The sequence below is a fragment of the Canis lupus genome, chromosome 35, assembly GCF_003254725.2.
Source record: "Canis lupus dingo isolate Sandy chromosome 35, ASM325472v2, whole genome shotgun sequence".
Taxonomy (NCBI): Eukaryota; Metazoa; Chordata; class Mammalia; order Carnivora; family Canidae; genus Canis; species Canis lupus.
Genome location: NC_064277.1, coordinates 24,996,896 through 25,012,723, shown reverse-complemented (window position 1 = coordinate 25,012,723; position 15,828 = coordinate 24,996,896). Strand labels below are relative to the sequence as shown.

Below are 15,828 nucleotides of genomic sequence, written 5' to 3'. Positions count from 1 at the left end.
ATAATATGCCTCTTGATGGCCATGAGGTCCAACAAATTCTTTTTTAAAAAAAAAAAAAGACTTAACTTGTTCATGACAGACACACAGAGAGGGAGAAGCAGGCTCCTTGTGGGGAGCCCAGTGTGGGATGCGGACCCCAGGACCCAGGGACCAAGCCAGAGCCAAAGGCAGACGCTCAACCACTGAACCACCAAGACACCCCCGACAAATTCTTTTTTGACTAGTACGAGAGCTTCTCTAGATGGACTCCACGTCTCTTTCCCCCATGACAACAGTGCTCACCAATATGTTAAAGGCAGAAGCCCATTTGGAAGCTCTGGAGCTGACTGGCTGGGAGCCCTAGTTGATCTGTCCTGTTCACAGCCCAGGAGCTTTGTTTTATGCTGGTGTTTATGTAGCTTCTTCCTTCCTGGTTGATCTAGATGTTGACCTAGAGGACAGGGATTGTGCCTCTGTCTTGTTTACCTTAACCTCTCTAGCATCTTGCACAGCACCTGACCTTCCCCAGGAATTCAATGAAACTACTTAAATGATTTTGAAGAAGGTGCTAATCTAATGACTTTTTTTCTACAATAAGAACTTTATAAAATATATTTCTGTTTAAATCCTTTGATTTGTTTTGGTTCTAATTTCTTCTTTTCCTAATTCCTTATTTGTACTTTTCAGATGTAGATAGATAGATTGATAGATACATCTCTAGATGGAGAAGTGATTCTCCAGGGGACATCGGCTATCCCCAAGCCTGAAAATAGCTTATTCACTAAAGGAGGAGAGTCTTCAGCTTGGTATTTTGCAAGCTCTAGTTCTACATTCCCTTTAAAACTATTTTCTGTGGCAGTGTTTTTTGCACTTGCTCTTGAGAGTTACAGGGTAACACCTTCTTCCCGCGCAGGAGCTGACACACAGTTGTGTGGGTGAGCAGAATCGAGGTTCTGGTACAAGGTCCTGACCCTATAAAGGTTTTGCACGGGGTTGGTGTTTTGCATGGAGTTGATGTTTTGCAACGTCCTTGTGTTTGTTTTTTTTTAATCACTGAGACCACTGGAAGGGGAGGCGGACGGCCTTTGCCACCCTCTTCGACCCAGTCCTCAGGGTACTTGGCTGTGGCCGCCTTCCTCCGATGGCGACGGCGAGTGCAGCGGCTGGGAGACCAGATTGTTGACCTCGCAGGACCGGTTCGCGGGTAGGTAGTCACTGAGCTGCACTGCGGGGCACAGACTGCTTCCCGTGGACAAGAAGCCGTTCTGCGGTCCGGGGGACGCGCTGGGAAAGCAGCCTGCACCCCGGAATCCCACCAACACAGATTCCGCGCCCAGAAACCTGGACCGTAACCACCGCGCAGGATGGAAGAAAAAGTCTCTACGGAGCAGCTGTAAAGAACGTCTCGGGTATGGTTCTGCGGCCCTCCCTGGGCATCTGCCTCAAGAGCAAGGCGGCTCGGACCGCGGGTCTAGACGGTGAAATGCTGCGTCTCCCCCCGCTCCTCGCCCACCTCGGCGTGTCGGTGTGTTCCGCCTTTCCCTTCAAGCGCACCTGCTCGGTTTACTCGAAAACCAGCTCCTCTTGAAAGTTCCTTCCAGAAAGTGTCAGAAATGGACACATTCAAGTTTGTTTGCGTCGAGGCAATAATTAATACCTGATAATTAAATAGAGTAGGTGGAGAAAAATACCAGATGGCTAAAATTGAGCAGAATTGCAGATCAAAGATAGGACATTCCCAAGCCTGCCCCCCACCCCCGTTATTATAGGAACTAACCGTATCTTCACCCAGGTTTTGAACATTAAATCATACAATGAATATAAGACGTTCAGTCCAGGACCGCTATGTATAACAAGTGCTCACTCTTTTCCTTTCTTTCTTTCCTTTTTTTTTCTTTCTTTCTTTCGTTTTTAAAAGATTATTTATTTATTTATTTATCTGATAGAGAGCACAGGCAGGGCAGACGGAGAAGCAGATTCCCCACTGAGCAGGGAGCCTGATCTCAGGACCCTGGGATCTAAGAAAACAAAGATTAGGACCACTAAGTTGAGGGTGGGGGAACTTTATGGAGTCATAAGTGACAAAATATAAGAATAATCTTTATTGCACACATTCTGTCATTCTAACTTTTATCCTTTTAAAAGAGGTCAAATGATATAGATTGTTTAATTATGTCTCAAAGATTACAGTGATTTTAAACACTGCCAGATTTTTAGACAATTGCAGATGTAAATCAGTATCTATAAAGACCATATCTTAGTTGATTGACTTTTCTTAACCTCAATAATCATCTCCCTCTAATCTCTCCCATAAAATTACCTTTAAAAGTACCTAACATAGGGTGCCTGGGTGGCTCAGTTGGGGTTGGTTAAGCATTTGTCTTTTGCTGGGGTCATGATCTCAGGCTCCTGGGATCCAGGCCCCTTGCTTGGTTCCCTGATTAGCAAGGAGTCTGCTTCTCCCTCTGCTCCCTCTGCTCCTCCCCACTGCTCATGCTCTCTCTCTCTCTCAAATAAGTAAGATCTTTTTTTTTTTTAAAGCATCTAACATAAAAAATTACCTAATGTTTACATTTTTACTAGAGTTTGTTTCTGCAAAGCAAATGTCAGTATTTTTAGTGTATTTAATTTTCCATATGATATTTTGCTGTGTATTTCATTCTGCTCCTGAATTTTTCACTATTTTTTAGATGCATCTATATAGTTATGTATGGATATACTCCTTTTAAGTGAGCCTAAAGTTTCTGCTGTAAATACACCTTCTTATACAAAATACATTTTAGCTAAATGTAAAATCTTTAACTTACATTACATTTCCCAAAGTATCTTTTAGGTGTTCATCTTACTTCTTCATACCATTGAATATTTTTCTAGAGAATGCTCTTTCCAGTATGATTCTTCCCTGTGGTAACAGGGTGATTTTTTAGTCGTTCCCTAAATAATTATTTCTTTATCTTCAAAGTCACATAATTTTACAAGGAAATTCATGTGTTTTTTTCCCCCCTCTGTTTGTAATCACCTTTTTTCCCACTGGCCCCTCCTTGCCATCTCTTCTCCCTCACCCATAAGTTTGCTCCATCTTTTGTTCTTCTAAACAAGAACTCACCTATTAATTTGTTTCTTCCAATCACTTGTGAAGCCTACGGAAATACTTTTATCCCCTGAAAGTGCTATAGGAGGTAGGGAGTGGGGACAAATAATCTGTTCTGGGGTCTCTATGCAGCATAATTGAAACATTAGTTCTTTCTAAGAAATATGTGGTTTGATGCTTTGTAGAGTTTTCAAAATCTCACTCCCTTCCAGCAGATGTGCTTAATTCCAATGTTTCCCCATTTCTGGGGCTGAAATAGCTCTTACCTTCCTCTCAAATCAGCCTTAGACTCTACATCCAAATCTTGTCGGCTGAAAAAGTCTTTTCTAGTGTCAAGCTCTGGTGTTCTGGGGCTGCAAAGGTCTACTATGTAGGAAACTATAAACTGTTAAGAAACACTGCCCCCCCACCCAATGCCTGTGCAAAAATAGGCAAACCCCCATGTAGGGATGAGTGATACTCCCTGCATGAAAGGTAGCACAAGCACTAAACACTCAACGGGCAGCAATATTCTATGTCAGGCTAAATCCAGAATCTTACTTCGTACCACTTTTGTGGCCTTATCACTGGAGGATGAATCCAGAATAGTGAGCCCACTTAGCGATGGAGGTGGGAGATGGCAGGAATGCCCAGCAAAGGCAGAAGCAGGACGGCCATGGGCCAATGGGGAAGGTGTGGAGCCAAAACCAATCAACCTTTAAGCTCATTCCTCATGCTTCCTGGTTCTTAAACTCAATCATGTATGGTTGGATCTCTGTGGACCTGGTGGTCTGAAAAATAAATATGTTGTAAAGATCTACAAATAATAAGACATGTCAAGTCTTTAAGATGGTGGTATATAGTAAGGGCTTGAAAAATAGGACTTGCTATCTATTATTTTGGGGTATTAACAAATCTAACCCTGAATCTGCTAACAACTTGACAATTTCAGGAGCGTCTCCTAAGGAACTTGTGAAAACCTTGGTTCATAAACCTCTCTGGAAGCCCTCGGTGGTTACCTGTGACATTGCACAGCATTGAGGCATTTCCTCATCTGTTAAATGGAAATAAATTATGGGATTCCTGCTTAACTCATATGGTCTTGGCACAATGTGTTCAATAAAACTATCTGTTAATGTGACTACTTTTTATGAATCCTAACATCCCTGGACTAGAGAGTGGTCAAGGGGAGTACCAGCCGAGCGTGTTCCTAGAGTCTGCGATCTGAGGCATCCATCTAATAAGGTCAGATGCACTGCACTGCCCTGCCCTGCATAGCTTGCGCCAGTTTTGAGCACAGGGAAAGGCTTCGCCTCTCCGGATCCGCAGGTGGAGGATTCACTTTGGGGAACAATCTGGATTGTGGGAACTTGGGTTGGTTCCTGGTAAAACTGTAGCCAGCAGGATTCGAACCTGCTCGAGGAAACTCCACTGGATTTCAAGTCCATCGCCTTAACCACTCGGCCACGAGTACCTGCTCGCTGCTCCCCCAAAGAACTGGGGAGAACCCCTGATGGATGCATGGAGTGTCAGGAGTGGTAGGTCCGGCAGCAGTTGCTTAAATCAGGCCTCTCCGTGGAGAATGAGGAGCGCGTCCGGAGCGAAGCGAGCAGCAGCCGGAGATGCTGCGGTGCCATTCAAGGCTCCTGGACCGAAGGCTCGACTGTCAGCCACCCTGGGCGCCGGCAGTCCGCCGACACCACGGTCACGTAGAAGGGGAACCGCGCTGGAAGTTAGCGCTGAACCGCTCCCAGAGCGCAGACGCCCGCAGGACTAGGAACGGAAAGGAGGGGACGCGAGGCGGGGGTCGTCGAGTTGACCCACCGAGCTAGAGTTTCAATCAGTACTTCTTCACTGGCATCAACTTACCGGTCCTTGCAAAAGAATAAAGCCACACTGGGGTGGAGAGGGAAGCGGGGACCGGTCCAGAGTGGACGGACCGAAGCTGGCGAGGAGGTCTGCGGGCCTCTGGAAGAGGTAGCTCGGCGCGTCCCTGCGGGGATGCGGGGTGGACCCCAGGAGTCCCGGGAAAAGGATGCCCAGATTCCGCGCGCTCCCATCCCAGGCCCGGCGCTCCGCCTCGCCCAGCACAGAGCAGCGCAGACAGGCAAGCAAAACACGCAAGTGCTTGATGAGATGAGCACTGGGTGTTATACTATATGTGGTCAAATTGAATTTAAATTTAAAAAGAAAAAGAAAAAAAAACACTCAAATGTTGGAATCATTCTAGCCAAATTAATAGGGTCCATTCTTGGGTCAGAGACCCAAGGTTTACCGGAGTTGGAGAATGAGGGGGATGCTCGAACCAGAACCCGAGTTATGGAAATATCGGAACCTCTAAAACCGCGGACTCCTCTCTGAATTCTAGCAATGGAAGTGCATTGCCAGGGCATAAACAAGTAGATTTAGACAGAATCTCAGATACAAAAGGAATGTAACCTCCATGATCCTGGCTGATGCTCCTCTGAGAGTTAAAGCTCGCTCACATCTGTTTCCTTTTAGGAAGAAGAATAATGTTCCCCTCTCTGTCTTCTAGTCCGTTTTATTTGGTCTTACTACCATGGCACTTACTGTATACCTCCATTTAGGCTCACAAAGGGTTTATAATATTTAACACGGTACATTTATTTTGAACTGTATTGTCCTTGAGAAGTGTTACCAAAGTATAGTCCCGGATCAGCAGCGTGTGCACCACCTGGGGTCTCTTGAGAAGTGCATATTCTCAGGTCCAGTTCAGACCTACAGAATCAGAACGGGGAGAGTGGGGGCAGGGCGGTCCAGCAATTTGTTATAACAGGAAGTCCTCCAGAGGTTCTGATGCCCAGTGACTTTTGAGAAGCACTCTCCCAGGGAGATATTTTTTTTTTTTCCCCAGGGAGATATTTTTAACAAAGAAAATCATGTACCACACAAAAATCTTTCCATTTCCTATTGTGGTAGTTTAAATAATGCAATCAAAATTCTGAATGTTTCAGTATTTTTGCTACATCTGTGTAATAGATCATTAAAAAGCCACTAAAACGAGATTTGGGAAGATTCTGTAATTGTTCTAGGAAGATGTTTATGATACAATATTCACTGACAAAATATTATGCATGAAACATGACTTCCACTAGGCACACTTTTTGCCTGTGGAATACTGAGAGGAAGGGAGGAATACTTCAAAATGTTTCTAGTGCTGGTTCTGGGTTGTGGGGTTTAATGACTTAATTTAATCATCAAATTTAATGACTCAAATTTGTTTGCTTACTACAGTGTGAAGTAATCAAGTCTTATAAGTGAACAGCAGAACAGTACATTTTATTATTTGTTGATATTATTTTTTGATGTTACCCAAGACTTAACATTTGCTTCAAATGGTTCTTAGGTTAATGTTTGTCTTATTCAGTGCACACCACAGTGAAAGCATTTACTTTGAACTTGTTTCTCAAATAATCAATGTCAGTTAGCAAATTGGCAACATTAGTGAGGACTTTTACACCCCTTCTTGCTTTCTGATATTTAACTGGATTTTCAAAAATTAATTTGGAAAGAACACTAAGAGCACAGTTTTATGTTTTTCACATTTGTAATATAAATTTTCATATTTTTGGTGTGGGGAACTGTTTTACTTGAGGTCTGTTCCATAGTTATGGATGCAGAAAAAGGGAGTTTTGAAATATGTGGGACAATCTTTTAAATTAAATGGTTGCGAGTTTTCTAAAAGACAAGATCTTCCACTATGTGGAGAACTCAAAACTTTTTTCTTTTTTTAATGTAAAGCTTTTATTTAAATTCAACTTAGTTAACATATAGTGTCTTACTAGTTTCAGAGGTAGAGTTCAGGGATTCATCTGTTGCACATCACACCCAGTGCTCATCACATCAGGTGCCCTCCTCAATGCCCATCACCCCATTTCCCCACCCAGCCCCATCCAACCCAAAACTTATTTTAAAAATCGATGGTCATTTCGAGGTTTTCAAATCATCGCTAGCCTCTCGATTCTGCAGCGAATGCTCGAGCCCGGGCCGGAGTGTCGGGTGTCACACGGGTCCCCAGCAGAAGCTGCCCCAGCAGGAAGCTGGGCTCCCCCAGGTCTGCTGCGTCTCCCTCTATCCGGCCCTCGGAGTGAGGGGTCCTTCACGGGCCACGGAGGAAGTGTGACTTTGCCAACTCGCCATCACAGCTGCTCTCGGTCTGAACGATGTCAAACAGGAAGAAACATGAAGGGCGAGGACACTTACCTTGTGGTGGGAAACGTGGCCCTTGAGGAGACCGGCAGCGCGGCGGCTATTTATGCTAATGAGGCCCCGGGCTCCCGCGTAGTCGTGGCCGAGTGGTTAAGGCGATGGACTAGAAATCCATTGGGGTCTCCCCGCGCAGGTTCGAATCCTGCCGACTACGGCTCTCCCCACTTCGGGGAGGCAGCCTCTTGTCTCCCCGCCGGTGCCAGGCGCCAGGCGCTGCTCTGGCCTCTCGGGAAGGACCCTACCCTGGCCCTTTCTTTATAGGGCCAATGAAAGACTCGGCCTGCTGCCCCCAGACAGCCAGACACCAACGTTGTTTCTCTACTAACTTTTTTCACGAGTAACTCGACCGCACTCCTCCAAGTGTTTTCTTTTCCGCGAAGAAGAGCCCAGGCTTTGTGATGCTTTCGTGTTTGCTGCAACCAGAGCACCCTTTCCCGAAGGAAATGTTGGCAGCAGTGTTTGCACTGTTGCTCTTCCCGAGCAATGGAAGATGGGTTAATTTATTGACATTCCCTCCAGGGAGTATGGAATGAAAATCACTTAAGCCCCAAAACAGGAAAGGATGTAAAACCATAGAAGGATATCCAAGTTGTACTCTTTCTTACTCCTTATTTACTGGGTCCCCAGAAATTGTCCAATGGGCAGCCATCCTCTAGGGGATAGACACTCTCTGGTGAGTCAGAAACTAAAAGGAGAAAACAGGCATTTGTACCCTAGACCTTCAGATTGAGCGTCTGCCCCTCTGTGGACAGAGTGGTCCAGGATGTACAAAAATAACATGGCTCTTCCCCGAGTCTTGGTAATTCCTAATCCCATCCCAGGGCTTGGGGAGCAGAGCCTTCCTTGCTGAACAGATCGTTTGTCTCAGCATCATGGACGACAGATAAGCCAAATTGCGGGGACAGAGGAGACGCGAGCCGGGCTGGGTTAAGCAGGGCGGGTCTGATTCGGGGGCGTTGTTCCTGGAATGAGCGATCTCAGGAAGGGGGTTGGTTCAGCAGCGGAGCCGGGAGAGAAGCACCGGCCGAAAGGGGGCAGACGTCTGCGGAGGGAACAGGTTGTCCTGTGAGGACCGAGAGTTGCCCCGCAAGGGGACATAAGGATCAGGAGTCCGCTCGATGCCTTTTGGGCCTATGGTTGCAGGTCGGGAAGTCCTGGCCCCAGCCACCAGTTCCCTTTTGGCCCCTTATCCGAAAGCAGAGAAACAGATGGAAGCTCCTTCTGTAGGAGGTCCCAGGGGGCGAGGCTCACCTCCGTGAATCCGCACTGTGTCCTGCCTCCCCTCCGTCCGCCCGCTCCGCGGGTCCGGTCCTGTCGCCTGTTAGTCGCCGTCTCCCCCTCCGACCCTCCTACCCCCCCATCCCCCCGCAGCGCTCCTCTGGCCTCGCCCCACCGACACCTGCGCCTCCGATTCCCTTCCCGTTTCTCCAGCTGGGTCCCCGGTGCTTCCTTTGCGCAGGAGGTCGTGACCTCATACTGTCCGAGGACTGGAAGCACTTGGCCGGGGAGCAGGTGCAGCGCGTCGCCGGGTCACGGAAGGTTTCTCGGATTCATCCAGCGTAAGCTGGAGCCCAAGTCAAGCCGGAGCCAGAGAGCTGGCAGTGGAGATGCAAGATAAATAAATAATGAGCGGGAGCGTTTTCCATTATTCTGTGCGCTTTGAACAGGGAGCAGCGAGGTTGACTGAGGCAATCGTGCCGCGAGTGGATGAGAAGCCTTGAACGGCTCTGAGGTCCGACACCACGGGCACCAATAACAAAGCCCTAGCAGAGGATGGTTTCGATCCATCGACCTCTGGGTTATGGGCCCAGCACGCTCCCGCTGCGCCACTCTGCTTCCACACAAGGAGAGGGCTCTAGTTTTAAGGTTTGGTTCTCAGCTTCTTCCCTCACCTTCCACCTTGCTTCATGAGGCTATTTCCCCGTCCTCTCTCTATTCTTCCTTCCTTTCAACCACCACCTCCAGCTTTGGTCACAGTGCCTCCAGCTCGCAGTCTTCACAGATCTCCGATCCTTTCCCTAGAGGTTGCTAAGCATCCCCTTTGGGTTAGGGACGACTATGGCTGGGATGTCAACTCTCCAGACTAAGGGTCGGGCAAAGCCTTTTGAACCCACTCACGAGTCGCCTTCTTTCTCAACCAAAGCCCTTCCCTTGCGATCCCTTCTTGGTCCTCCAGCCAATCCCTGTTTCCTGCTTAAACACGCACCCCCATTTATCCGTGGGCGCCTCTGTTTTACCTTCAGTGACCCCTCCCGGGCTGTCCGCGAGGCTTCAGACGCTTTGAGGCTCTGGATTGTTCGTTATGCCAAAATGAACCCCCTATTTCCAAGTCCCCTCTGCAGGCTGCAGACTCACTGCCGTTTCCCCGCACCCAGGCCTGGAGGCGCTCACTCCCGCTCCCCGCTTCCAGAGCTCTGCTTGTCTGGCGGGTTCGTGATTTCCTACCTCGTCCTATCCCTAGGACCCCGAGACACTTAGGAACTGAGGTAAGAGGCCCTCGCCACTCGGCAGGTTGCCAAGGCTCCAGGCGCTTGCAGAAACTGGAAATGAAGTTCCCGGAGCAGAAACAGGTTCTTCTCCGAGGTCATTTTACCCAAACTTGGGGCACGTTTCCCCTGACACAGGCGCCGCTCATTGCACCTTCAAACTTCTGGGGGTGCTGACTGGCTTCTTCCTTCCTCCCTATTCGATTCCCCTCTGAATTCCCCAGGACACTCACCTCCCCCGGTGGATTCTCGTGTTTCTATCCTCCTCCCTGCTGCCTGCCACAGAAGCTGCCGACCTCCTGTTCAGAATGCAGCAGGGGAGTGAGGGGTGGGAGCGCTTCCACGTTCTCTTGCAGGCAGGTGGCCTCCGTCCAGGAGAGGACCTGTGGCCTCTGCATCTGTCACTTTGACCCCCCATGCTGCCCTAGGAAACAGCAAGTTTCAAGCCAAGACCTTCAAAACGTGGGAATTCCACCAGGGACTTTGCCATTGCCAGTCAATGCTATACAGCTCAGTCAAACTCCTGCATGGGTTCTTAGCTTAATTGACAGCCCAGTTTGGGGTGGGGATGGGGGGCTTTCTGTTGAGAGTTCTAATTTAGGAGTGTGCTTTTCTCCTGCCTGTGATTCTATAGCTGGAACGCACTAGAAGAGCTGCAACCTACACATTTATATCTCAAAAGTCCACCCTTTCTCCCTCAGGACTGGCAATATGAGTTAAAGTCCTCCAATTCTCCCTGATCTTGAGCTCTCTGAACTTTGCTCTCTGCTTCCTGCAGCGTTCTTCATCTTTAGATTTGTCCCCCTATCCTGCTATCACTTTTGGCAATGAGGTGAGTGCATCTTCTACTCAATGATCTCCTGTCTTGGTTTTCATCTTTTCAGGTACAAAAACTTGGAGTCATAACTCGATCCAGGGAAAATCAGGCTTTAGGGGAAGCCTATATCTTATATAGGCTTATTTTATATATAACACAGGAGATAGAAATTCCTGTAATTAAATAAGAAGTAGAGTTAGATTTAAAAAATAAAACAACAGTAGACTTAGATCCAGCAAGATAACTTATTGGAACGAAGCAATTGCCTTGAACTTTGTCTCTCTCCCAATGAGGTAAAATAACACATTAAAATGTATATTTGAAGCCAAAATTTCTTACTCTTTGACATAATTGATGACCATCATGGTGTTATGAAAAATTAGCATATTGTACTGTGTCCTAGAATTGGCAAGACTCCTTAATTTGATTTAATTTCCAGCTTCCTACTTTGTCAGCCTCTGATGGCCATCAGTGAGCTATACACTCCAGACTAGGACAAACTCTGATGGAAGTGGGGAGACAAATTGAATAAAAAAATAAATACTCCACAAGTGAGAAATGATGGCAGAAACAGACATTTGCCGTGAGATTATATGTAATAAAAAGATTTCAAAACTCGAAATGACCAATAGTTCTCGATTTTTAAAATAAACCGTGGAACATAATGGAATATGCTGCAGCTGATAATATGAATGAGGCATGTTACTATGTACTGATGTGAATTACATATACATGTAAATATATGTACACTTGAATGAACTGCAGACTCACATGCAGTTGTAAGAAATGATAGAGAACACTTGACCCTAGTTTCCCCCAATGGTAACATCTCTGCATGTTGGAATATCACAAGCAGGATATTGACATTGATACAGTCCTCCAGTCTTATTCTGATTTCTGCCTCTGTACTCATTTTTGAGTGTGGTGGTGGGCATTTAGTTCTGTGTGGTTTTATTCCATGTGCAGATTCATGTGTCCACCTCTCACAGCAAGCAACCCTCCTGTTGCCTTTTAATAACCATACCCACCATCTCCTAGCACTCCCTCCTTAACACCAGGACATCAGAAACTGATTGTTCATTTGTCTAATTTAGTCATTTTCAGAATGTTGTAGAAGTGGAATCACACAAAATATAACATTTGGAGACTGACTTCTTTTCCATGTAATTCCTCCAGAAAGTCATCCAAGTTGCCACATGTACCTATAGTCCATTCCTTTGTACTGCTGAGTTGTGTTCCACAGTATAGATATATCATAGGTTGCTTAGTCATTCACCTGGTGATAGAGATTGTTTCCAGTTTGGGCTGTTTGGGGGTAAAGATGCTAGAAAAAATTACATATAGATTTTTGTGGGGACATGAGTTTCTGTTTATTATTGGATTATCTGATAATTTCCTGTTCAGTTTTGTAAATAACTGCTAAACCATCTTCCTAACTCACTGTACCATTTTACCTTCCCCCCCGCAGCAGTTGAGTTTCCTCACATCCTCACCAGAACTGGATGTTGTCATTACTTTTGTTTTAGCCATTCTGATAGGTGAAGGGTGATATTTTGTTGTGATTTTAATTTCTATTTCCCTAATGGCTAATGTTGTTGAACATTTTCTCACATGTTTATTTGCCATCTGTGTATCATCATGGGTGAAATGTCAAAGTGTCTCTTCATGTCTTCATTTTCTAACTGAAGTGTTAGCTTTCTTTTTTAATCTGTTCAGTTTTGAGAATTCTGTGTACATGTTCTAGATACTAACTTTTGTCACATATGCGGTTTACAAATCCCTCTCCCCCCAATTTGTAGCTTGTTTTTTTCCAACTGCTTCATGGTGTCATTTGCAGAATAAAAGTTCTTAATTTTGAAGGGATCCAATTTATCTCTTTCCTTTTAAGGATTGAGCTTTTGGTATCAAGTCAAAGGAATCTGCCTGACCCTAGATACTGAAGATCAACTGTTATTTTCTGAAAGTTTTATAATTTTACATTTCATTCTGTGATTCATTTTAGTTTGTGTATACAGAATGAGGTTTAGGTCAATGTGGGTTTTTGTTTTTATTTTTGTTTTGTTGGGCTTTGTTTTAGGTTTTTTGTTTTGTTTCATTTTTTGCCTATGGATGTCCAATTGCTCCAGCACTGTTTGTTGAAAAGACAATTCTTCCTCCTTTGAATTTTTTTTCTGCACTATTGTCAAAAATCAGTTGGACTTATTTCTGTGGGTCAGTTTATATTTTTAAGGGAAAGAAATAACCAAGATGAATACTGTTTATGAGTGTGTACCATTCATTTAAAAGGGCGGTTCAGTGGTTAAGTGTCTGACTTACGTGTCTGCTCAGGTCCTATCCCAGCGTCCTCAGATGCAGGGGAGTCAAACCTCTGGCTCCCTGCTCAGCAGAGTCTCTTCTCTCTCTCCCTCTGCTCCTTCCCCCAGTCATACTCTGTCTCTCTCTTTCAAATAAATAAATTAAATGTTAAAAAATACAGAGTGGCCTGAATATTATATACACATATAACTCTGGAAAGCTATACAAAAACTCTTTCCACTATGGAGGGAAACTGAAGTTAGAGCATATAGATAGAAAAAGACATTTTTTTCACTGCATGTATCCCAATATCATTTGAGCTTCATATCATGATTATTATTTTTAAAATAACTTAAATATTAAAATTCTTAATAGGCAATGAAAATACACTTTATGTCAGTTGATTACAGCTTTCTTTTAGACTTTGTTTTCCAGTTACATGGAAACAAATGATTTTGCTGTGTTCAGATAGCATTTATTTCTGACATTTCTTTACTTACCTCATAAAAAGGCTGGAGTTGTGCTAGGCAAGCACGGAATTCCAGATCAGCTTCACACAGATAGATGAAAATATGAGTCTGTTGGGAGACATTGAGGATACAGTTGGTATTCCAGAAAGGAAATTGCTAAAAAACTAACAATCTGGTGGAGAAGCAAGCACTCCCACTAACTTTTATTCTTTTTGAAAGAATTGCTTTCAAGCAAGATTTTGATTGCCCGAAACACCCAGATATCTCTGAAATTTGGACTCTTCTTGGGAGAAAATAAAACATCAGAACTCCACTCAAACCTCCTAGGTATTACAGTAATTATTTCTTTTTTTCTGGACCGATTGATAGACTCCATGAGAGGCCAGTTGATCCCAAGACCAAAACAGGGATGTTCAATAAATGAGGATGTATCGCTTACCGTTTAGGTAGGACTCCTATTTCTCTTTGGACTGGCAGCTATGTAGAATTTCAAAGTCACCTTCAGGGTGTCAAAACATACATAGTTGGCAGGATTTGAACCTGCATGGGGAGACCTTAATGGATTTCTAGTCCATCACCTTAACCACTCAGCCACAACTATACAACAAAGCCTCCTGTTGTTAAAGTTAATAGCCATTCTGAATTTCAGCTCTCTATAGGATCAAATTGTATACCAGAAAGTATATTTGTAGTCAATCTCTCCAATTCTTTAACATCATTTGGATGATTATCCTATTGTTGCACTGTATTGGCAAGTAACATTTTATCCTCAGACCTGCAAGCACTTGTATTCTGGTGGGTTGCTGGAATGAGATCAGCTTCCTGCTCTGGCAGCCTCTCACGAAGACTCCTGAGATACATCCCACAACTGGAACAAGCTTTACATTCACTCCAGAATTATATGTAATAGGTACAATTTTTAAAAACAAGAGTGAAAAGGTCATGTACAGGCATATATTTTAACTCTGGAAGGTTCTACCAGACCTGGCTTCAGGTTGCTGGTGTGGGTAGAAATTGAATAGCTGAGCTTATGGATTGCAGAGAGGTCTTAGTTTTCACCATATATACTTCAAAATAATCTGAGTTTTTTTTTTTCTTTTTTGAACTGCCACAGTTTTCCAAACATGAATGCACCATTTTCATTCCCACCTGCAGTAGGTGCTGGTTTTGATTGCTCCTATCCTCCCGAACACTTGTCATTGTATGGCATTGTCATTACAGCTAACCTAATGGGCGTAAAGTGGTATCTTACTGAGGTTTTGATTTGCATTTCCCAAATGATCGAGGATAGCAAGCATTTTCTCCTGTGCTTAGTGGCAATTTGTATATCTTTCTTAGAGAACAGTCTATTTGTGTCCTTTGCTCATTTCCAATGGTCGTCTCTCCCTTGAGTTGTAAAAGTTCTTTATAAACTCTAGATGCAAGCCCCTTATCAGATATGTGATTTGAAAATATTTTCTCCTATTCTTTTGGTCATTTTTTATTTTCTTGATAGTGTCTTTTGAGGCACAAAAGCTAAAAAAAAAAAAAAAGAAGATCTTGATGAAGTGTAATTTATCTACTCTTTTTTGTTGCTTGTGCCTATTTTGTCATATCTAAGAATCCACTGTCAAATCTGAGGTCATGATTTCCCCAGTATTTCCTTCTAAAAGTTTTATAATATTAGACCTTATATTATGTCTTTGACTCACTTTGAGTTAATTTGTGTAAATTGTGTGAGGTAAGGGTCCAATTTCATTCTTTTGTAGGTGGTTATCTCGTTTTCCTGACACCATTTGTTGAAAAGACGATTCTTTCCCCCACTGAATAGTCTTGGCACTTCTAATAAAAAACCAGCTGACCATAGACATATGGCTTTATTTCTGGACTCTCAATTCTATCCATTGATCTCACTGGCTTGATTATCACTGCCTTGTAGTTACTTTTAAAACTTGACAAGTGAGGCCTCCTACTTTTTCTTCTTTTTCAAGATTGTTCTGGATATTCTAGGAATTCTTGAAATTCCATGTGAATCTGAATCAACTCATCAGTTTCTACGAAGAAATCAGCTAGCATCATGAAAGGGAAGATCAATTTGAGTGAGAATAGCCTTCATAACAATGTTAAGATGCAATGCATAAACATGAGATTTCTTTATCTATTTTCATTTATTTCAACAGTCTTTTGTAGTTTTCAGAGTATAAGTTTTGCACTTCTTTTATTAAATTTATTCCCAAGTATTTTGTTCTTTTTGATGATGTTTTAAATGGAAAAATTTACTTTTGGCCCTTTTTTCCACTCCTATGAAACATGATGAGTTGTCTGAAGCCTCTCATATATATATATATATTAAGTGCTGGGAGGTGTCAGGGATAAAATTGCGTAGTATAGCTTATGTAGACAAAAACAAAAAATTTTAAAAATCCAACAACAGAAAAACAAACTGAAATAAACTGCCTTTGAATTCAAAAGGCTGGCTTCAGAGGCCAGAGTGCTAACCAT

General features: G+C 43.9%; 4 non-coding genes across 4 annotated transcripts; 1 reads left to right on the top strand and 3 right to left on the bottom strand.

The window, feature by feature from the left end:
* Nucleotides 1-4,441: 4,441 nt before the first annotated feature.
* Nucleotides 4,442-4,523, bottom strand: TRNAS-UGA (transfer RNA serine (anticodon UGA)). Its single transcript has one exon. It is a non-coding gene; the product is annotated as a tRNA-Ser (tRNA).
* Nucleotides 4,524-7,351: 2,828 nt separating this feature from the next.
* On the top strand, nucleotides 7,352-7,433 carry TRNAS-AGA (transfer RNA serine (anticodon AGA)). Its single transcript has one exon. It is a non-coding gene; the product is annotated as a tRNA-Ser (tRNA).
* Nucleotides 7,434-9,043: 1,610 nt separating this feature from the next.
* Nucleotides 9,044-9,115, bottom strand: TRNAM-CAU (transfer RNA methionine (anticodon CAU)). The gene has a single exon. It is a non-coding gene; the product is annotated as a tRNA-Met (tRNA).
* Nucleotides 9,116-13,866: 4,751 nt separating this feature from the next.
* TRNAS-AGA (transfer RNA serine (anticodon AGA)) lies at nucleotides 13,867-13,948 on the bottom strand. The gene has a single exon. It is a non-coding gene; the product is annotated as a tRNA-Ser (tRNA).
* Between the last annotated feature and the right edge of the window lie 1,880 nt (nucleotides 13,949-15,828).